General features: G+C 49.5%; 1 protein-coding gene across 8 annotated transcripts in view; it reads right to left on the reverse strand.

Moving 5' to 3' along the window:
* The window catches only part of LOC139361629 (disco-interacting protein 2 homolog C-like), a 156,287-nt gene that overhangs the window by 126,704 nt on the left and 5,929 nt on the right, over positions 1-23,654 (reverse strand). For 3 of the 8 annotated variants that reach the window (XM_071090320.1, XM_071090313.1, XM_071090308.1), the window contains exon 1: positions 13,673-14,917. The exons of 2 other annotated variants lie outside the window; for them this stretch is intronic. The gene's annotated coding sequence lies outside the window, so the exon portion shown is untranslated. Of the gene's footprint in view, positions 1-13,549; positions 14,918-23,654 lie in introns of those variants that run through there. 3 more of the 8 variants (XM_071090319.1, XM_071090306.1, XM_071090307.1) reach the window with 2 other exon arrangements.

Raw genomic sequence — 23,654 nt, forward strand, 5'->3', positions numbered from 1 at the left:
TTCCATGTGGATACCCCAGTTGTCCCGGCACCATTGAGTTGTGAAAGGCAAAAAGTAAAGCAACCCTTACCGTCCTTTCTCCATCAACAGATTAGAAGATACACTGAAGAATCGTGGACAATTTTGTCGGTTTAAGCCAGTGGTTTTCAAACTTTTTGGTCTCAGGAACCCTTATGCACTTTATTAAAGAGCACAAAAAAGCTTTCTCATCAGGCCGGGAGTGGTGGCTGCTCATGCCTGTAATCCCAGCACTTTGGGAGGCAGAGGCAGGTGGATCACTTGAGGTCAGGAGTTCGAGACCGGCCTGGCCAACATGGTGAAACCCCGTCTCTACTAAAATACAAAAATTAGCCTGGCATGGTGCCGAACACCTGTAGTACCAGCTACTAGGGAGGCTGAGGCGGGAGAATCGCTTGAACTCAGGAGGCAGAGGTTGAAGTGAGCTGAGGTCACACCACCGCACTCCGGCCTGCGTGGCAGAGCAAGACTCCGTCTCAAAAAAAAAAAAAAAAAAAAAAAAAAAGAACATAATTTAGTTTCTTTTACAAGGATAAAGTCATTACATCTTAACACAGTCTTAAAGAAGAAACCATTTTCCAAAATAAGCAGCAGCGTGGCAACAGTTTGTGCTGCTGTGAAAACACCTAACATCTCTACACCTCAGACAGCAGGATTTTCATGCCTGCATCTGCGTTCAGTGGGCTGCAGAACCGTGACTGAAGTTTATGAAGAAAGTCCGACCCCGTGCTGATATACAATTAGGAAGCAGTATTTTCACTGTGTTTTCAGATCACTTTAGGTATTCTCTGCTGCCAAATATAACAAGTGGCACTTCCGTACAGGCTATCGGCAACACAGTCTGTGCTCTGGTCGTTGGACCTTTCTGTCCCAATTCCTTCTAAGTCGACTGGTCCATCTTGCACTTGAATGGTTTTTACCAGCACACGATTTTGTAATCACACATTGGTTAGATAACACTGATTCAGAGTTATGAGCAGCTTCCACATTTCGTTATAGGTAAAAAAACAAAACAAAACAAAACAAAAACCGCAACAATATCATCATTAATCACATGAGAAAGTGGTAGACACAAGATTTTTATGTTTTAATATTCACTGGAAAGCTCAAATGTCTATCATTGGGAATAAGGTAAGGTACTTTCCTTGAGATGAAAGTCATTTTGTTCATTTTTCAGGCCACACCTGCAAATACCTCCATCTGAAGTGGCATCTTTTGTAAGTCATTCTTTATATAAAGGCGGCCGTTAGTGGAAGAAGTGGTTCCGCAGGTTCATAGCTCAGAGGCACCAGTGCTCTCCCAAGAGATAACCATAAAATCCGCAGAAGACGCACCTGTGCACACTTCCTGTTTCTCACTCAGAACATTCCAGAAGGAACCCTGAATCCCAATGCCACAGCGGTACTGAAGTTTGCTCTCACCCACACAATAAACCCAGGGAGCTCCCCCAGTCCCCACCCCGAGGCCACAGCCTTGGTCCTCTGTCTGGTCTAGGAGGGCTCCTGCAGCTCCAGCCTAACAGGGAACAGAAGGCACCCACATGTCAGAAAGCCCTCCCAAGGCCTGGCGAGCACTTTTGTTTATGTGCCAGCCAAGTGCGTTTGACAATTCTACAGCCAGCTGTACGGCAGGCAGCGAGGTACCCAGCAAATACTCAGGGCTCACGTTACTGAGGAAGGAAGGTGGACAGCGAGATACCCAGCAAGTACTCAAGGCTCACGTTATGGAGGAGGAAGCCAGGCAGATAGTGAGGTACCCAGCAGGGTTCACGTTACCGAGGAGGAAAGGAGGATAGAGACAAGGGGGCTGGAACAGTCTGTCATAAGCTTTAGCATTTACAAGGCTCGCTGAAGATTATCCGATTTGATCTTAACAGCTCACAAGATAGGCAGAGGCATGACTGTTTTCACTTCATAAAAAGAGATCCCGAGAACTGATGATGACCACGTGCTCTTCCCATAGGCTCCCAGAAATCATCCTCAGATCATCTCTCAGTTGTATACATGTGATAATATCTCAGTCACGTCCCCTCTCTGCAGGGGAATTTTACTGCCGCCCTGCTGTTCCTTCGCACCCCTGCCCTCTCCTGCATTTCAGCCATGCCCACCATCCACGGGGAGTCGGCGCCACCCCACCCCCGCTGCTGCTGATGGCTTGGGTCACCCTTATCTTTCATCTCCACCTACAGGGACCTGTTCTTCCTTCAAATGCAGCTCAAACTCACTCGTTGTGTGAAGCCTTTTCCAGCCATCACAACCGTCATGTGTAAAATCAGTGTGTGGAATGCTTCGTTTAGGAGGTGCTTGTGTTGCCTCATTGGCTGTGAGCAGGGCCCAATTCTGAGCAAACCCGGTGGTCCCCTCTCCCCATCTCTGCTCCAGTGCACTTAAAACAAGGATTCCTGGAAGCACCTTTTTAGTCCAATTCACGCATGAGTCTGCCCCACACCCTGCAGAAAAGCCCTGGTGGTCGGCGGTCAGGGCTCGGGACCTCGAGGTGGGTAAGGAGAGCTTAGTGCCCTCTCTGGACTTGTCGCTCAGAGACCCACGGCTGGAAGGGAAGAAACTTGCATCCTGTGAAACATCCAGGCCCTGAGACCCACTCAGGAGTGGAAAACGGGGAAGGAGCCTTGAACAGACCCACGGGAGGGTAGACAGCAGGAGTCACAGAGGCTACCAGGGAGAGAGGGAGGCAGGCAGTGAGGCCAGAGGTGATGTGGCCGGGAGGGAGTTGATGTGACCAGAGGTGACGTGGTGGGGGGATGACACGGCGTGGTGGGGGGAGGAGATGTGGCCAGGGGCAACGTGGCCAGAGAAGGAGACACGGCTGGAAGGAAGTGACAAGAGGGGTCTCCAGGCCTCAGACTGTGCCTCAATTATGGATGACATTTCAATTAAGATGTTGTATCTAACTTTAACGAAAAGTAGCAATTTAGAACCATTGTGTACATTTAAAGCACGGTACAAATAGAGCCCGTTTTCCAAACCAAAGAACAGTGCATTGAAGGAAAAAGTAATAGCTCACCAAAAACAAAACAAAACAAAACAAAACAAACAAAAAAACTAATTAAAGAAAAAATTCATTTAAGATCAGAAATAAAGAGATCCTACCGCTCTTCTAGTCCAATCCCCACCCTAACGTGAATGGGGGGAAAAAGGAAGTAGATTCTAGTCAGTCAGAATTAAAGGCAAAACCGATCCACTTTACTTTCTACTTGACAGAAAACAAGAAGCTCATCAAGGAATCCCTACAAACAATAGCTTTAGTAGTTCCCAAAATGCAAAATTCACCTACAAATTAAACCAACTGCTAAGTGTGTATAGAGTAATTTCTTTCATTATTGCCTTCCTCATCCCCAGGGGATTTTTTAGACCTTGTTTCCCCCTAATTGCCTCCAACACCCAGGAAATTTAAACCCCACAAGTAAACCGTGTCTCGATTCATTCACAGCGTCCTTTGGAGCAGGCAGTCCCTTGCTCTAAGACGTTCTTGTCACCTAAGCACCAAGCACAGCCTGAGAACGCACAACACGCACTCACACAAACTCAGACAGACAACAGGTGAGATATGGCACGTGAGGAGGAAGACAAGATAAATGAGCTTCACCGTCACCCCAGATCCGACAAGAAGTGACACACGCAGCCTGTTCGGGTACAGGTGATTCCTAGAAAACAGCCAAGGGCAGAATTTGGAGAAGCAGCACCGCAGTCCAGCAAGGTCTGGGGGCTTTAGAAGGGAGGGGCGCCCCGACCAGGTACTGGGGGATTCAGAAGGGAGGGGTGCCCCGACCAGGTACTGGGGCTTCAGAGGGGATTGGTGCCCCGATCACTTCCGGGGGGGTTCAGAGGGGAGGGGTACCCTGACCACGTGCTGGGACTTCAGACGAGAAGGCGCCCCGACCGGTTCCTGGGGATGGCAGGACAAGCCCAGGGTTCCGTCGTCACTTTTCACTCCCTACTCCCGAATCTCGCCCTGAAGTTGCAGCCAGTCCAGGTATTCATTTACCCATAAAATTAAGTATCTGTGAGTAACACAAGTCACTAATCCACACAGATCTGAGTCTACAAATACCTCCCAGAGACGCCACCATCCCTTCTGGTAGAAGAGCAGCCCAGCGGCCCACGCTGCTAGGAAGGGAGACTGTCTCCAGCCTGACGCTGCAGAGTCCTCAACACAAAGTCTACCTTCTGGAACCATGCCGTCTCCTATAGAAGCAACTAGGGGCATGTAGGGTTTTTTAAAATCTTTTTTTTTTCTTAAGACAGAGTCTCCCTCTGTCACCCAGGCTGGAGTGCAGTGGCTCGATCTCGGCTTGCTGTAACCTCTGCCTCTCGAGTTCAAGTGATTCAGCTGCCTCGGCCTCCCGAGTAGCTGGGATTACAGGCGCCTGTCACCACGCCCAACTAATTTTTTATATATTTAAGTACAGATGGGATTTCACCTTGTTGGTCAGGCTGGTCTTGAACACCTGACTTCACATGATCCACCCTCCTCGACCTCCCAAACTGCTGGGAACACACGCATGAGCCACGGTGCCCGGCCCATAGAGCTATTTAAATTTGACTAAAATTAAATAAAATTAGAAGTTCTCATTTACACTTCAAGCATTCAGTTACCCCCAGGCGGCCACTGACCAGCGGCTGGTAGAGATGTCACACTCCACACTGCAGAAGGATCTAGGGACGAAATGGCTCTAAGATCATCTCGACATCTTTATGTTGAAGCTACTGAAGTTTTACTCTGATTATTATAGACATCAGCATTTTCCCACTTTAAAATGTCAGAGCTATTGCAATGATCAGCTCTGTGGCTTCCCAGCAGCTCTTCTATTCCTGGACAGAGAACTGTAGAGCATCTGCACTCTGCCTCCACAGTAAGGGATAGTAGAAGCCTCCGTATAAAATCAGGGGGAGAAAAAAAAATGAATCCCTAGTCCGCCTCTCCCCCTATGATTTTGTGAAACTCCTCTTAATATGCAGAATAACTGCCAGAGTTGCAATAAAGAAGCATCCCTTGACCAGGAAGCAGCAGGGAAGCAAGAGGAGGGAGATGCAAAGACCCTCCGTTCCCTCTGGGACCCCAGGCCCAGCCAGGACTGAGAAGGGCCGCACAGCCCGGCAGACCCGCACACCTGATGCGAACCATACACACGACTTCCCTGGGCCTCGGTCCCCTGCTCTGCCCTCACTGGCCACTGTGGCTCTGAGTAGAGGCAGCTCCCTGAGCCCTAACACCCACAGCCAGTCCCCTCCTTGCAAGTCTCAGCTGTGCTTTGACTGCCTCCCTGATGCTTCTCATCATCATCTGCGTACCGTGTCCCCTCTACCCCACAGCCCTTGCTACCGCCCACCCCACCAGGGAGCCTAGCACACAGCAGGTGCCCGAGACGCCCCAACGGGCGGGCATGCCAGGGTAGGGCTTGGAGTTCCAAGGGCCATGTCCCGCATACCACCACAAGTGCCGCGGAGGCTGTGGAAGGGGTCCAGGTTTCAGCCCTGCACTCAGCTTCTCCTGGCCCCCGAGGCCAAGAACCTAGCAAGGGAGCGCAGCGGGAAGCTGGGTCCCAAACCCACTTCCTGCTCCTCAAGAGGAAGGGGGCCTCGGGGCACAACCCCACGACACCTTTCCTCCTGCCAGGCTGCCTGTCACAGCTCCAACACCTTCACCGCAGGGAAACCCACCTCTGTGAGGAGAAAACCAAGTACCACAGGAGCCACGTCCCCCGCAGCGTCTGCTGAGCCCAATAGCGACAGCAGCAGCCGGGTCCCCACTCAGCACACACCGACTCGGAACCCGCCACGCACACCACAACACCGACCATCTTGAAGCTCAGCTTCGACTCATCAGGTCTCTCTTCCATGAAAGCTAGGCATGTCTATCTTCCCTGGGCTCACAGAAAGAAGAGTGACTCAGCCCCGAGTGTGAACAGAGTCAAGCTCCCACTAGCTGTACAGACAACCTCCCTTGCCCTGTCCTGGGGAGGAGCCAAGCGCAAATAGCCATCTTTTGCCCACATAGGTACGGAATTCAGTCAGTTCTCTCAATGGAGTTGTGACAGGTCAACTCCAGGCTCCTCAGTGCTCTGGGGTTCACCTCGGGCCACTGCACCTTTGAAACGTGACTGTGGACTCCTCTAGGGTGCACAGTGTCACGGCCATTTCATTCAGATACTGCAGGCCCCTGCCGTGGAGTCAGTACCCAGGACACCCCTGCCGGCATCCTCCGAGATGCTGCTGCAGCTGCTGTGATCTGAGAACAGCCATGCACAGGCATCAAAGGGAGGGCTTCTCAAATCTTTTCCAGGAGCAGTGGCTACAGCTTTGGAAGACGTTGCACTGAATCCTGGGTGATCGTGGCTTGGTCTGCAATCTAAACCTAGTTGCTGGGGAGACACACTCTGTTGTAATTGACAGAGGCTTTTGGTGGCAGCTCTACCAAGACCAAGAATGGCAACTAATCTGAGATTTACTATCCATACTTTCTATTTGATGTTTCAAAGGAAAGCATCGTGAAGTTCCAGTAGCAAGGAATTTTCTATAATCGACCACACATCAAGATATAGCAGAAATGTAGCTAAAATGTTCATAGGATCTATGCAGAGGAAGAGACGGGTCTATTTCAGGAAAAGTGCTTGCTGGCTTTTAAGAAACATAGTGAAATCCCTGCCAAGTAAAAGATTGTTTATACTTTTGCTTTGGAAACGGAGGGAAAGTTCTTTCTTATTATTTGAATACATTAACTGTATTTAAGTGTTCTGGTAGATTAAGTATTAAACATTCAAAAGGAAGTAATTCTGTTCAGTCTATTTCATTCTTTAAATGAAGCTTTCAAAAACCGACAAATACCTGGCCGGGTGTGGTGGCTCATGCCTGTAATCCCAGCACTTTGGCAGGCCGAGGCGGGTGGATCACGAGGTCAGGAGATCGAGACTATCCTGGCTAAAACGGTGAAGCCTCGTCTCTACTAAAAACGCAAAAGCCTAGCCTGGTGTGGTGGCAGACACCTGTGGTCCCAGCTACTCGAGAGGGTGAGGCAGGAGAATGGCGTGACCTGGGAGGCGGAGCTTGCACTGAGCCGAGATCACACCACTGTACTCCAGCCTGGGCAACAGAGCAAGACTCCGTCTCGAAAAAGAAAACAAAAAGTGGCAAACACCCCATTGTCTGCCCTGGCTGCGGCCATCTCCACGGAGTGGACAGAGCTTGGGAAAAGCTCACTGTGGAGGCCCAGAAGGCCGGGCCTGGCCTTTGCTCAGCAGATGAGCAAGAGGGTCAGCCACCCTAGGGAAGAAGCCCATATTTGCTATGTTACTGATGATATCCACATAAATTTCTATTTTGCCTCTCACACAGAACTGGGATCTATGTTTGAGCAAGCAGCTCATGCCAACAGTCCCTCCATGCCATCATTTCCCTGACCTCCCCCAGAAGAGCCAGGCCAGGCAGCGTCCCCACACGGGGACTGGGTCCCAGGAAGATCCTGGTCCTACCCCTCTTCTCTCTCATCCCTGCAACACCCTGGCTTGCTGTGGAAGCCCAGCAGTGCTGGCTAAACCCACGTTCACCTGGGGCATTCAGGAGAAGCCTCTGTGCAGAAATCAATTGGGAAGTAGGATTGTGTGTGCTGGCAGGTCACTGGAAAGGATTTGCAGAACTCAGTTTTCAACACAGGTGCCGCCACCAAGTCCCTGAAGACCTTTGTGGGCCTAGAGCCACAGAGCCATTTGAGGCACTCTCACAATCTCTAACAACCCTGCACAGAGGCCCTGTTTATCCAAAGGACCATAAAATTTTCCATGTAAACAAAGTTTGACATAATGAATTAAAAGTGAAGTCGCCACTTCTATTTTCCATTAATCCATTCATTCAAACAAGTATCTCTTGAGCGTGTTCATCAAATACTGTGGAATTAGGATTCAGTCCATGCCTTCAAGAAATATACAGCACAGAAGAAAAGGTATAGCTTGTAACTAACAGTGGTGAATAGGCAAGAAATACACATCGCAGAAGGAAAAGTATAGCTTATAACTGTAACAGTGGTGAACAGGCAAGAAATAAACATCATAGAAGGAAAGGTAGAGCTTGTAACTAACGTCATAGAAGGAAAGGTGTAGCTTATAACTAACAGTGGCGAACAGGACAGAATCTCATAGGCTCGTCAGGAGCCACCGAGGAGGAAGCCATGATTCGCATCCACCTGCAGTAGATAAATGTTTCCCGGATAAAGTAACTTTTCTACAGTGATATCTGCTCCTTATTGTTTAATCCTCCTCGATAGGGTATTAAATTACCACTTTATGTGCTGCTTATATAAAATACATCATTGTCAGGGGAGGTTATAAAATAATACTTCACACAAGCTTGGGCTGTGAATGGTGCGAGGCAATGGGACGATGTGTTCCCGTGTTCTCGAGACGCAGAAGGGGCAAGACCCTGCTTCCCTTCTCCTCCCCACCGCCCTGTTCCCAGATGAGGGGCGGAGGCAAGGCCGCCGGGCAGTCCTAGAGCTGGCTCCAGGGCCACGACACCACGCCCAGACTCTCTGCGCCCCATGCAAGAAACACAGACTGTGGGGCAATCACCAATTTACCTAGCAGTGGGGAGAGTCCTTCATCAAAAGCCTGTGCTTCCAGGAGCCAGGACAAAGCAGGAGCCCCTAGGAAAACTGTTCCGGGTGCTCCTGAAACCTGGGCAGAGTCACAGTCTGGCAGGAAGCACCAGTGATGCAGGTGTGCCCAAGATTGGGAGGATGGCCAGATGCCTGGAGACCAGACCGGCCTGCAGGAGATGACCACCTCTCTCTGGTTCATTAGAGACAGACAGTCTGGGCTTCACTTTTGTATGTGGAGTCTCACAGTACAGAAATGTCACAAAGAGATTAGACTTCGTATACCCCATTTTTTTAAATTTAAAAAACACAATTATTTCAACTAATTCTAAATCCAGCAAAGAAAAATAAGTATATAAATGCATGCCTCCAAAATGTAAACCACAATCTCTTTACCCATAGGAGACCCAAAATTTAGTGTACTTTTTCTTCAGTATGATCTCATTTTTTTTTAAGCCATTACTGAGGTGTCTCCTCACTGCCCCATGAGGAGGTTCATGGGCTCTTCAGGGCTCTTTGCTGTTTCATCATTTTTTAGATTTAAGGGCAGGATCATTTTCCCACACTTGCTTGCTTCCCTGATCACCAATTTTTCACAAGGACATCATTGTGCCTCAGAAAACCTAGTGACTGAACTTCATTAAAAGTGAAAACGATAGGGACATGTTGGCTGCTATGACAGCATCCTCAGTCACCGAATCTCCCTGGGGGACCCGACACACCCCCAATCTCCTTGGAACCCCAGCATGCAGGTATCGCTGCGGCTGACAGGACTGACCCACCCTGGGGGAGGCATAAAAGCAAAGGGAAGAGAAGGCAGGTGACTCATTTAGGAAACTCAGGTGATCCTCTCGAGTCACATTTCTCAGGGTGTCAGGGTACCAGCTACATGTAGGGAACCTCCTTGGCCTGGCAGGTGGCAGACTCCTGGGACCCTCCTCAGACATGTTAATCAGAGAATCTAAAGACGGGCAAACTCTGAAAAGTATCTGTAAAGGAAGGACTTAGCTCTGCTGTGAGCCCACTACACGTGGGGTCACGCAGGATGCCGCTCCCAGCGTCCAGTCTCCATTTCACCCTCCTGGGAGGAACACCCGTCAAGTCACAGAGCACGGTCTTCAGCGAACACCTTCCTGCGCGACCTCCACTGTCTCCCAGCCCTGCAGGAGTAGTCGCCGAGTAGGGGAAACAAGTCTTTGCTCCTGACCCGGCCACCTTGACGCTGGGCATAAGACCAGCACTGCTACGTCTCTGGGGAAAGGAGCGGCCCTGGGCAGGAATGCACTTGGCAGCCCCAGGGAGGGACCAGGTGTGGAGGACCAGGCCTCTGCCCGCAGACACGTCAGCACAGCATCCTGGAGCAGAACCTCCAGCCCAGCTGAGCCTACAGATGGCTGCAGCCCTGGACAGCATCTTCACGGTGACCCGGGGGACTGGGCCAGAGCCGCTCAGCAAGGCTGCCCTGAATTTGCAACCTGAAGAAGCTGTACAGTCGTACGTGTACTTTGCCTTAAGCCCCTAGTTTTGTGGTCACTTGTCACACAGCGACAGACAGTGGATGTGCACGGACTCCCAGGCCACGATGGCCTCTGCCGGCCTCACCCGGGCTGTCTCATCTGTTCCCGTGACATCACGTTTCTCAGAGCCAAAGGCTGCCAGGATCCCCTCTTTTCTTCACGACGTCGTTACAAGCTCACGATACAAACTGAAAAAAAACAATCTGTAAAATACAACGTATGACGCAATACAAGGGGAATGCCCAGGCACACACACACGCGAAACAGGCACAAGTGTGAAACAGGCACATGCACAAACAGGTGTACATGCGTGAAACAGGTACACGCGTGAAGGTGTACACTCGTCAAACAGGTGTACATACACACATGAAAGCACCCGACATGAAGGGCTGTCTTTGGGAGCCTAGTTTTTAGACATCTCCCTCACCCTTTTACATCTGCACGATCACAAACACAGCACACCACACTACTGAGGGGAAGCCCCAGCTTCTCATGGGGGCACATGAGGCTTTTTATTTATGCCACAGGTTGCATCACTACATTCTAGAACTGCAAGGCCCCCCACTGCCAGGACTGGGTCAGGTCCACCCTGTGCTCCAAGGACCAGGCCGCCTGCCAGCCCACACGGACCTGCCCCTCGGATGGTGCGGCTGCTTCTAAAACAGAGGCTCAGGCCCACCCAGAGACCTGCAGTACCTGTTATTAAATCAAGACTTGGCTGTGGGTAAACGTGAAGATTTTTATTAAACATGACTCTGCAACATTCAAAGGACCATAACTGAATGCTCCTTTCGCAGCCACGGCGTGTCCAGACACTCATAGAGAAGGCCAGGGCGTGGGAACCCACGGAGCCCCGACAAGGCAGACTTGGAGCTGTGTGGCGCAGTTAGCACCCTTTTTATGCTGATACTTGCCTTTCATATTCAGATTAAAATAAAAAATACGCAAAAGTAGTTCACATTCTATTTCAATTCTCTATTTTTGTAGTAACTGGGCCCCTTTCCCTCTGGTTTCCCAGCCCAGTGATAAATAGGCCCAGCTGGGATTTGTCAAAGTCTGGACCTCTGTTGTAGAGTAAGTGAGGGGGGTAGGGAGGGGAGCAGGAGTGGAAAGGAGGAGTGGGGGATAGGGAGGGACAGAGGGAAGGTGAGAGAGAAACCGCCGAAGGCTGGAGGTAGGAGGGTTGCTCCCTGGCAGCCTCAGGCTCCCCGTTCCAAGGTAACTGAGCTGGCATCACGCATGCGGTGCCATCATATGACTTGGCTGACACACGCCAGAATTACAACAAAATGCTTCAGAAGACTAAGCACCAGCACCTTCAGATTAGGGTAGAGTCCCGGTTTCACGCTTGCCTTGTGTGACATTCTATAAATTGTAAAGATAACGCATTTTCTTACCAGCCATGCTGTTCCCCAAATACTAACTATAATAAAGACCAGACAGCATCTGAGTACTGAGCGTGTGTCAAGCCCCGTGAGGTAGGCATCATTTACTTTGCTAGAGAAAGAAACAGGCTCTGAGAGAAACTTCCTGAGGCCAGGCAGTTGTCTCCAAACCCACCCCGCGCCTCCTGACCCTGAACGTGGAGGACCCAAGTCATTTACGTGAATAATTTACCTACATGCATGTGAGATTGAGATTCAGCCCCCAGATCTAATCATCTTTATGCAGGAATGTGTCAGGAAGGTATACAATTCTATGAGTTCGAGCTGGGGGAACAAAGGCAGGCACCCTCGACACACATGTGGTGCGGAGGTACGCGCCCAGCACAGGGGCGGACAGGAGCAGGTCCAGCCCTGCCCAGTCACACGCCCACCCTGCCATGCCAGTGCAGGGGCCGCCACCGCGTCTCGGGGAAAAGCAGCTTCCCCTGCACAGGAATCTACCCTTCAAAGTGTGTTGCTGAGAAGGTTTGGACCAACATCTCAGAAATCAGACACCGTGTAACACGCTTATCTATACAGGCTGCCTATGTCAGGGAATCACCAATAATTCCCATCTCGCCATCAATTATTTCTGGTAAATACTGATTATTCTAAGTTAACTGAGGCAACACAAGAACAATATAATGGAAATGTCAGAGTCAATCAGCTCCACCTGCTGAAGAGCTGGGAGTAATGATGAAACCTAAGGAATCCTGGAGAACGCAGCAGGACCCCAGACGCCGCGGACCACCCCAGCCTCCTTCCACAGGAGAGTTAGTCGTGGGGCCAAGGAACGGCTTTCCAAGGAATCTCAGAGGTTCTCAAGGTCTTGAAAGTTGAACGGGAATTAAATATTTGCATCTGAGTCACACAAGCACATTAAAAGTAAAATTTCCTCTTTCCACTAGAATTATGAGCTTGCGGCGGCGACACTGGCTGTATCTCATGCTCGTGAGATGTTTGGGGGCAGCCGTGCGTCTCTGGTGAATCATTTATAATCATGAAAGAAGTGCTTGGGCCCTCGATCCAGGACCACAGACCCCACCAACAAGGGTCTAAACAGGACAAGCCTCGGCCTGGAGAGGCTGGTGTCCGTGGGAGCTGGGAGGAGCACCAGGAAAACTCAGGGGCAAGCCCCACGCAAGCTCGGCATGTCCTACCCCATGCAGTCGGCATCAGCCACAGGGATCTTTTGTTCTTTTTTGTTCAGGAAGGAACATATTAAAAAGCCCGGGGCCCAGGGCCTGGACTCCTCAAAGCTCTCCACAGAGCCGGGTTAATTGGCACCTTCCCTCATGTTCAAGTCAACTATATATGGCTGCTGAGGGCATCTCAGAGCAGGTGCAACACTGAGCTTTCTTGCTGTCTGGGGAAAGCAGGAATTCCAGGCCTCTGCCTTAATACCTCCCCAGAGGCTCTGGCCCAGGTGAGCTCAACTTCTCCCAGGTAAGGAGCACAGACCAGCTTCCCCCATGCCCCTCAGGTCACACAGGAGCGGTGCAGACCCTTGCAACTTGGCACGAGCCCTCGCAACCCACCCTAGAGGCAGCAGCCCAGCCCTGTGGCCCCGGCCTGGCAGGAGGCAGCTGCTGGGGCCCCTGCTCAGGGTTCAGCACAGCGAGGTCCAGCCACAGCAGGGGAGACATCCACCACCCGGCCATTCATCTTTAACCTAAAACAGACACAGGAATGCGGCAAAGGGGTCCTTCCCCTGACAAACCCATCCTTCCTATTCTCATCTCTCCCTCCTTCCCCAGTACTGCACCCAAGGCCACCCAGCACTGTGCCCAAGGCCTGACTCCCAGTTCACAGGGAATCCAAGACAATTATGATTTTGAGAAACTGGGAGCTACATAGAAAATGAGTCGGTAAAGCCATTGTCCACTGATCCTCCACTCCACACAGCGGAGAACCGTCCTCAGGATAAAACCCACGGGGCGGGGAAGACGCGATCAAGGCGGGCAGGACCGCGGAGCCACAAACCTGGTGGTTCAGGGAACAACGCCACGTGAACACAAACCTAAAGTGCTCCACAGCTGGAAGACAAAACACAGGAGACAGAAACGCTGACCGTTTAAAAGAAAAAGAAAAAGAAAAAAGCCTCACTCTTAAGAGTCCATCAAGATTTAAGTTCTCAAGTCACAATGTATCAGCACAGACTTCTCATAATGCCTGAAACTTGGCGCAGTAAACACGTGAATCAGTTCTCCCAAGTCCATCGTTTTCTTTGATGAGCCTCTTGAGTCTCAGGCTGGTTTCAAAGTAAGCCCTTCTCTGTTTGTTGATGATTTAATAATTAACATACATGAAAACACATTGACTTCCAACTTAATCTGCTAACAAAATATTAATTACCACACTGGCTGTCATCCACAGAAAAAAACACAATCACCTTCTGGTTGTAAAAACATTAGAATTCGAAGCCACTTTGGCCATCTGAACAGCCCCTGCTTTTGACAAGGGCATTCCAAAGCTAATCTGAAAAACTAGTCCAGGCCATGATCGCTGGGGGGTCGGACTTGCCTCATCACCCTACCTCCCTTCTGGAATTAGACAGAACTTAGACGTTTAGTCTGATGGGAAACATTTACAATCTATTCTCTCCGAAGCTACCTGGAGGATTTCCTCCACATGACAAAGCCTTGGTCTCCACAACCCCTTATCTGACAACTCTCTTAACCAACTGTCAATCAGGAAATTTTCGAATCTACCTATGACCTGGACACCCCTGCTTCCAGTTGTCCCACCTTTCCAGACCAAACCCATGTACATCTTACATTTATTTGATCGATTGTCTCATGTCTCCCTAAAAGCTATAAAACCAGGCTGGGCTCTGACCACCTCGGGAATACGTTCGTAGGATCTCCTGAGGGTAATATCAAGGGCCATGGTAACTCATTTGGCTCAGAATAAATCTCCAAATGCTTCACAGAGTTTGACTCTTTACTGACATGGTACCTTTCATGGGTATTCATCTGGGGGACTCACAATCAACCAGAGGCAGCAGTTGCCCACTGTGCAAAAGTCTCTGCAGGACTGAGCCTCTGGCACGGGGACTCCAACCCCTGAAGCAGCAGCTCTCCCACGTCCCACGGCCTGATAGACCTGCACCTCCCGGGCTTCTCATTTCAGAGTCTCAGCAACAAATCTACCAAACGTGATCAACATCACAGAATATTCCTCGAGGCTTTTGGCTGTTGTTTCTCCCCAAGTTTACTCTAGAACCAGAATGGCAACACTCGGAACAGGATGGTTCTCAGTCACTGACCCTCCTGGTAAATACACTGTCTCCAAGGCCCTTTCCCGCCAGTCACAGCTTCCTTCATGTCAGGCTCGAAGGTCACCTCCCCAAGAAGGAAACCTCTTCAATCCAGCAACCACAGCTCCTGTTCCCATCTAGAGCTTGTCTGCCAGGAAGGGAAGACTCCTCATTCCAGAGACAGCAGGTGCCACAAACTCAGGGTTGTAGCCACTGCGAAGGCAAACACTCATGAAATTAATAGACTTTTTCCTCCTTGGATACTGACGTTTTCTCTTCTGGAGGTCAGCCAAGGCCATCTGCACGAGTCACGAGCGTGATGGCTCCAGCCCCTCCTTCGGTGTCAGCAGTGTGACTCCGCTCTGAGACCCCCTGCACCAGCCGGGCCATGCACCTGTTCCCACGACTGCTGTCAGCAGACTACAGTGATTCTAAAATAATCAGCAAACTGAGGTTCCGAAGGAAGCATTTTAAAGAAAAATGTGTAAGTTTTACTGCATGAAATCAGCTACATCTTTTGCTACTCCAGAGGCTTTTTGTTTTGCTTTCCTCAAGGTTCTCTACAATGATCCTGACAGTCAAGCTTCCCAGTTACAGGCAGAGGGTTGGGCAGGCCGCGTCTGATGTGTAACACACACAGAGGATCCACATCATAGGATTTTCCCTGTTCACCAACATCATCAGGACAAACACTAAGCAATAATAATCTCCCTGTCTGGAAAACTGAGCTCACTTGAGAACTAATGCAACAAATGTGTTTGACAAAGTTGCAGGTGGACATTTTAGTGAATAAATCACTATTTCAAGGAGGATAAAGGCTCACTATTCAAAGGCATGTTTTTGTCAAGGTTTGTAATTTCAGCTTCATGCATTTAAATCATGAAGTGAGGCTTGTACCTGATACATTACAGAATCTCGACAAAATAGACAAAATTCCAATTCTGTACATTCTCTCTCATTCTTTTCCATATGCATACGGATGGTGGTAATTTAAGTTGGCATTCCAACAAGATTTCTAAATTAAACTGTCTTCTACTTTAAACACTACGTGTTAAACATTACACATTCCATTGTTCAACATTTATAGCAGGGTCTGTATGGCCCGTTTTAAAGATTTCTTCCTCACTAAAAGCAAGCGTTTAAACAATAAATGATCTACTCTAAAATATTCTAGAGACAGAGATACATTTGGAGAGTGGACACACTTAACACAGAAATCTGCAACATCAAACAGGCACAACCGGCAGTGAGGGTGGAAGGGGCGCTATGTGAGTGCCTCTAAAAACACACACAAGCCTGGCTGCTTAAAAGGAATGAATATAGCTCAACACTCCCATGTGAACATTGATGTGTCTACTGCCTTACAGAATCCTCCTAGCTGAGCTGCAGGAATCTTCTTTGGAACCTTTTCTCACCTACACTGCCTACAGGTGCCCACTGGGCTCCCTGGGCAGTATCGTGTCTTTGTTTAGAATATCACAGTATTAGGAGATCTGTTAAATCCCAAGTCAGAGCCTTATCATAACTCAGACACCATCCCTCAGGGCTTGTGGGCCAACTTCGGCTAATGCAGGCTGCTCCACAGTGCCCTGCAGATGGGCTTGGTTCATCCACACGATTTTAAGATTTGGGGCTGCCGTTTTCTGCAGTCACAGACGCGGACTTACATATTCATCATGACTGAAGGCAGCACGTATTTTTATGTTCCTTCTGTAACGGTAATAATCATGGCAACATTTCCCCGATCCTTAAAAAAGCCTCCTAACAGTAGATGCATTCCACCCCCTTCCTTAAAATTAATAGAATTTACCAAACTAGGTGAAATCAGTCTTCATGAGAAAGTGAGAAATCAGTGTTCACACAATGGCATAGTAGCTGGGCATAGAGTATACATCAACATCCCAAACTAAGCACCCATCACAATTATTCCCAACTCGCAGGAAAGCTAGAAAAATTAGAAGGCTTAAAACATAATTATAAATGAAAATAACAAGAAACCAAAGTTTCTGAGGAGCATTTGTTAGCCAAACAAGGAAAGCCATTAACCAGTGCTGATTACATTGCATTTGATTACATTGCATTTGATTACAGCAGCCAAAGACGTGTCCAGAGGAAGAGACTTTTAAACATTAGTCTTTCGGTAAGAATGGTTGCTTAACAAGTTCAGACTACTGGGCTACACCAATCATCAATTAAAAAGCAAGGCAAACGAGTGAGAGTCATTTTCCTTAATCCTTAACGTGTCAAAAATTACCACATTGGTCAAGCTGGTCTCCAACTCCTGACCTCAGGTGATCCACCCACCCCGGCCTCCCAAAGGGCTGGGATTACAGGCATGAGCCACCATGCCTGGCTGAGAACTGTTTGACAGAGGCTGAGGGGAGGCTCCTGTCCCTTCCTGGGACATCCACATCCCACCTAGTTTCCCATACCGACTGTGACACTCGAAGCATCACAGCAAGGGCAGCTGCATCCCCACAGTTCTCTGCACTAACACCACAGCTGCGCGCGCAGCCATAGCCCTGGAGCTGCCACTCAGCCTTATCGTGCTGGCACAAGCACAGCAGAAACTAACACGACTCCAAGAGGGAGGAGTGGGGACCCAGGGGAGTGAACCAGGAGGGAGGAAAGTGGCCCAGGGGAGTAGGGAGGAGTGGGGGCTCAGGGGAGTGAAGAAGAAGGGAGGCATGGGGGCCCAGGACAGTGAACCAACAGGGAGGCGTGGGGGCCCAGGGCAGTGAACCAGGAGAGAGGCGTGGGGACACAGGAGAGTGAACCAGGAGGGAGGAGGGTGGAGTTCGGCCCAGCGAGTGAAACAGGAGGCAGGAGTTCGACCCAGGGAGTGAACCAGGAGGGAGGAGTGTGATCCAGGGAGTGAACCAGGAGGGAGGAGTGTGGTCCAAGGAGTGAACCAGGAGGGACGTGTGTGGTCCAGGGGAGTGAGCTAGGGAGGAGGAGGGAGGAATGTGGTCCGGGGAATGAACCAGGAGGGAGGAGTGCAGTCCATGGGAGTAGGGAAGAGTCTGGTTCAGAGGAGTCAACAAGGAGCCTTTGGGGGTAGCAAGTTCACACACCACAAATACCTCCCAATCCATCCGCGTGCAGGGAGGGGCCGGAAACCACGCAGGAGCTACAGCGCTTTCTCCTCACAGAAGAGGAGTAAGGATATCGAATCATGCATGAAATCAGAGCTAAAGTTCTACCACGGTGGGGAGACGCTTCACAGACCCAAATGGGTGCAAAACAAAACCAATCATACAAGATCAGTGGATGGAACGGGATCAGAAATTTAAGCCTGTAACAAGCTTACAGAAAAAACTTCACTTGATCTGCAAGATGACTGCAGCTCTGCTTGATCATTTCTGCAAATGTCTAACTCGCGATGAGCCATCTCAGAGCCCTTCAAGAGGAGTAACAAAATCAAAACGCCACGGCATCCTCCGTATTTTAGATAGCCTGCAACAGTATGGAAATGAGCAGCGGTGCCAGAGCTTTCAAGTTTGTTTGAAGTAAATTTCAGCATGAGGGCAGCATCTTTCTGGCTGAAGCAATGAGGTAGGCTCCTGCTCACCGCATGGGAGACCAGCTTTCAGCTAAGCTGCTGTCAAGGGTCTGCAAACCACGATCCCCGACCGAGCCTTGGCCAGGGAACCAGAAGTGATTTTTACACTTTGACGTTTTCACAAAAGAAATATATGCAGAGACTTCTATGGCCCTCAAAGCATCACACGTTGCCTACTCTGCCCTTTACAGGAGCTTCTAGCTTTGCTGTCAGTTACAAAGTGTTTCTATAAAATAATGTCACTGATTCTCAAGCATGCCAGCAAAAGTCACACTTCTCAACAACCCTCAATGGAGATGCACCATCCTGTGTTTCACACAGATTTTAGATTTTTAAAAGCCAAAATAAGGGAGGTAATTCAGCTAAGTATTATAGTAACACAATTTGAGATACTTAATGATGTGTGACAACAGAATACTTGGCATTCCTGTGAGGCAATAAACTAGCTCAAACACAAAATAACAAATCAAAGCATGTTTTGGCCTCTCAAAGTGATCAGTGAAATTGGAAATAACATTCAGTTAAATGACACTAAAAAAAAAAAAAAAAAAAAGCACAAACAAAACAAATACTACTACACCATCACTCCTTAAATTTATTGAACTACTGCTGCCAAATAAAATGGAGAGACTTCTTACTGCAGGGTAATAATCGGCCATTGTCATCATGAAATAGACCGCTGTGCAGGCTCAGGCCCTCCAGCCCACAAAGGCAGGGGGAGGGAGGAGAAACGATGGCCAGAAACAAAGGGACAGGGCAACCATGACCTAGTCAGCAATTGTACCCTCCCACCTTTCTTCTGGACTTACAATTTTGGAGCCATCTGGGTTTACCTTCCTATGTCCATAAGTCAGCAAGTTCTCGAAGCCAGAAATCTACAATGCTTCTGGCAGCCAAGTCCTCTCGGCCTTCCCCCCATGTTTTAGGGCCTCATCAGCTCACCCCTGGATAGTATCAATGGCCCCGGAGCTCCAGTCAACCTTGCACTCCACAGACTCAAGTATGCCAGGAGCCACTCCAGGCTGCCACTGCCATGACCAAAGGCTTTCAGAGACAGTCGCCAGCACTGCACAAATCCATGTGGCTTCACCAGGCGCAAAGGGGCTCCAGCATTCCATCCAGTCTGTCGCTGCTACCATAGCTGTGAGTCTAGGATATGTCAGGAAGGGAAGGAAGACACCATGTACATCATCTCATTTAAGCTTCAGTGTCACAAGGTGGATTTTGTCGTGCCCGTTTTATGGATCAGGAAAGTTTTAAGGAGGGCAAGCACAGGGCCCTGCTGACACAAGAGCAAGACCCGCAGAGGCCTGGGCATGACCCCCGTCCCACGCTCCCTGGGTCCTGATATCCACTCCTCCCCCGTGGGAGCCTGATCCTGGGTCTGCCTGAATTGCTACCATTCCTAAGACACGACTCACGTCTGTCCACCTCCTCCTTTATCTGTTTCCCGCAGCCCAGAGGCGTGTGTGCTCTTCCATCCAGACAGACATCACACTTCAGCTCCTGCATCTGACATCACTTCAGCCAAAAGCTTCTCTCAAACCTCCCCCACACCTGCCGGTCACACAGGTCTGCACCCATCACCTTTCTCACACGAATTCTCACATATTCCTGTGTAGCACCATCCAACTGATGATAGTCTGGGAGGAGGAAGCTTTGTAGATAAGTCCACGTTCTACTTTGCTCCCAGCCCTCCGTCTTGCGTCTTGCATGAGGCAACCGATTAACAGCAATTTCATTTCAGCACAACATTTCCATTTGAAGAAACGCAGAGCATAGGGCTCTGGTCATAATTAAAAGCTTGTTTCATTTGTCATTTGAAATTCCATGTACTGCTGCAACAGCAGCACCCCCTCCTCGCCAGGCTCTGCCCTAAGGACATCTTTCTTCCAGCGCTCGATTCCCATCAGAACCCTGGCAGTGAGAGCCCCGCAGGTCTCCCAGCGCCTCGGGCTGCGGCTTCCACGCTGGGCCGGCACTGACAGGACCGGAATGGTGCCCCCAACAACTACAGGATTGGAAGCTGGTCGACTGCTCTGTAGAATGGAGACATGTTAGTAATCCCCGACATTTCCACTGACAGGCTGCTCAGGTAAACTGGGAAAAATCCACAAACTAGAAAGAATCCATGGGGAGGAGCACTTCTGTCTCCAACCTGGCAGCAAACGGTGGCTGTGCAGACGATCTCTTCAGGAAAACTATCGACTGTATCTCAGGTCAACAACAGCCCCGCTGAGGGCCAAAAAATCAGCTCCCCCTGGCTCTCACTTCCTAAGGGTCAGCCCTCCCAGGCCACCTCTCCTGGAAGATCAGCTCTGACGCACCCACGACGGTCAGGAACCGGCTCTGGGACACATTTCCCAGGCTCCTGCCCACCGCCCTCTCTCTTCTTCCTCCTCCATCTCCCTCTTCACTCCCATCCGCCCTCCCCCTTTCGCTTCCCTTCTCTCCTTTCCTCTCCCTCCCTCATTTCCTTTCAGCCCTCACCTTCCTCACTGCACTTCCCTATGCAACTCAGCGGACGCATTCTCAGGTCAGTAGAGTTTTCTTTCACTCTGTTTTTATTGCAATGATCATTCTTAATGAACAGAAACCTGTTTCGGACCATGTGGATGCCACCTCCTGACCAACTGCTGCCCCGCGGCTCCGTGTCCACTCAGTGACCTCACGGCGCAGGTGCCCAGCAGTATGGCTGTGACCAGGGGTAGCAACATGGGACATGAGAGAGGTATCCCAGCCAAGAGGCCCTGCAAAGCCTCCCCAGCAAACCGGAGCAAGGCCCAGGGCGGTAGGGAGAGCGCCGTGCTCACGATGTAGGCAGTTCAGCTTCCGCAAACTGTCCATCGACTGCAACTTACTTTGTTTCCATGGTTACAAAAGAACCATAAGCATTCTGAAATATGTTCTTGGTTTCATGTTTGCGAAATCTAAGCAACATTATAAGAAAAATCACTGAATTCTGCCTGAGGCTCTAGGGGTGTTTTCCTCTCTGAAAGGAGCCCCCTTCCAGGACTTGGGATTGAGTGACAGCCTTCAAAAATCACGGTTATCCTGGTGGTAACAGGGAACTCCTCAGCCCGCCAGGAGCTGGGGCCCTCGACAGCCCCCATGGCTCCAGACGCCAGTGTTCTAAGGATCACACATGTGCAGATAGCAAAGCTTGCTGCACACACGCCAGGTGCTAACAAGCCCCAAACGTCTCACTCATACTTGCTAACCACATCGCTTCTCTCAGCCTCCACGGCGTTTCACACTCTGCCTTTATATAGAGATGAACCATGCGTCCTGAGCGCTACAAAGATTCAACTCCTTCCGGGAAGAGGGGTGCATCTTTCCATCACGGGGTCCTCACTCCAGCTGGCACAGGATTTGCAGAGTGGGCGAGTCTAATGTTGATGACACTTTCTCAATATTCCCTTCACACCCCTCCAAAAACAAGAGTGCTGCCAGCTTCTTACCGACGTTGTAAGGAGCAAAATATTTCTCTCTTATTTGTCACTTTTTAACGTAATACTAGTGAAGAATGTGACTCTGCATGTACACTGTAAGCACCCACACCGTGAACATTCTGCTCTCCTGTGACTGTATTCACAGGTCACAAGGACAAAACTTCTCCATAGTAGCCAATATATATATATATATATTTTAACATGACTTCCACTCATCTGAAAGTCACAGATGTAGCTTTTCCTTCATAAAAAGATCCAAATGATACACAAACCAGGTTTAATAAACACATTGGTGCAGGTGGGAAAATGACCCCTCAGTCTCCCTCCCCTCAAAGACCAGGGCAGCCAGGAAACTGCGCTCTCCAGTAAATGACAGCCGGCAGGATTCCCTAAATAAGCAGCCGGAAGATTCCCATTTCGCAGAGCACACCTTTCAAGACTCAAGATGCCCCCGGCTCCCTGAATATCCGACGAAGAACAGGGCTACCCAACGGAGGACTGAGGCAGTAAACAAACATGTATTTGGCCGGGGGCGGCGGCTTATGCTTGTAATCCCAGAACTTTGGGAGAAGGAGGCAGGCAGATCACAAGGTCAGGCGATCGAGACCATCCTGGCTAACACGATGAAACCCCCGTCTCTACCAAAAATACAAAAAATTAGCCAGGCGTGCTGGCGGGCACCTGTAGTCCCACGTACTCGAGAGGCTGAGGCAGGAGAATGGCGTGAAGCCAGGAGGCGGAGTTTGCAGAGAGCTAAGATCACACCACTGCACTCCAGCCTCGGCGACAGAGCAAGACTCCGTCTGAAAAAAAAAAAAAATAAATAAATAAAATTTTAAAAGTTTTCAGCAAATAGCATCATCGACCCACAAATGAGAGGTACCGTTTTCATTCTAGGAGGGAAACACTACAAAGCACGTATATTTTAGCCCTGTAAGTGAATTCTTCGGGCATTCCTGTGTCCGCTATCAAATGCAGCACATCACCTCAAAAGGCAAAGTTCTATAAGTCACATCCAAGGAAGGGAAAAATCATTCTAAGTTTTAGCCATCCAGTAAGAACCTGATCCAGAGAAGCCTACTTGTTCCAGACTCTAAGCGGCAATATATTGCTACAATGTAATGAAAACAAAGGGATAATTAAGAAAATTTCAATGCTAATAAAAGGCAAAAACATAATTAGATTTATTCTACTCTAGACAGAGCAGCCGGGCAGTTCACCCATACGTTATGAACGTTGCTGTTTTTCAGACAGGGTCCCAACTCTGTCAAGGCTTGACAGCAGGGGCGTGATCTCCACTCACTGCAAGGTCCGCCTCCCAGGCTCAAGCGATTCTCTTCAGCCTCTGGAGTAGCCGGGACTACAGGTGTGCAGCCATCATGCCCAGCTAATTTGTGTGTTTTCCGTAGAGATGGGATTTCACCAGGTTGCCCAGGCTGGTTCCCTGGGTCTCGAGTTCTGAGGCTCAAGCAATCCGCCCGTCTTGGCCTCCCAAAGCCCTGGGATTACAGGCGTGAGCCATCACGCCTGGCCCCTTTTTTTTTCTTTCCTTTTTAAGCGATTAATGTGCTTCAGAGTCTTGTAGGCATTTAAAAAAAAAAAAAAAGAACAAGCAAATTCTGTAAGGGAAAGAAACCATTAACATGTTTTACACACCTCAAAACTCAAAACAGAAATACTAAGAATAAAATGTATTTTATTCACAGAGGCATTCTTAAAGTTCTGTAAAAGTGACACCATGGACACCACCACATCACAGACGAGTGTGGCAGGACTGCTCAGATTCAGAACACATTCTAAACAGTCCTCCTGCCA

Source organism: Macaca nemestrina, unplaced genomic scaffold (assembly GCF_043159975.1).
Source record: "Macaca nemestrina isolate mMacNem1 unplaced genomic scaffold, mMacNem.hap1 Scaffold_77, whole genome shotgun sequence".
NCBI classification, from domain to species: Eukaryota; Metazoa; Chordata; class Mammalia; order Primates; family Cercopithecidae; genus Macaca; species Macaca nemestrina.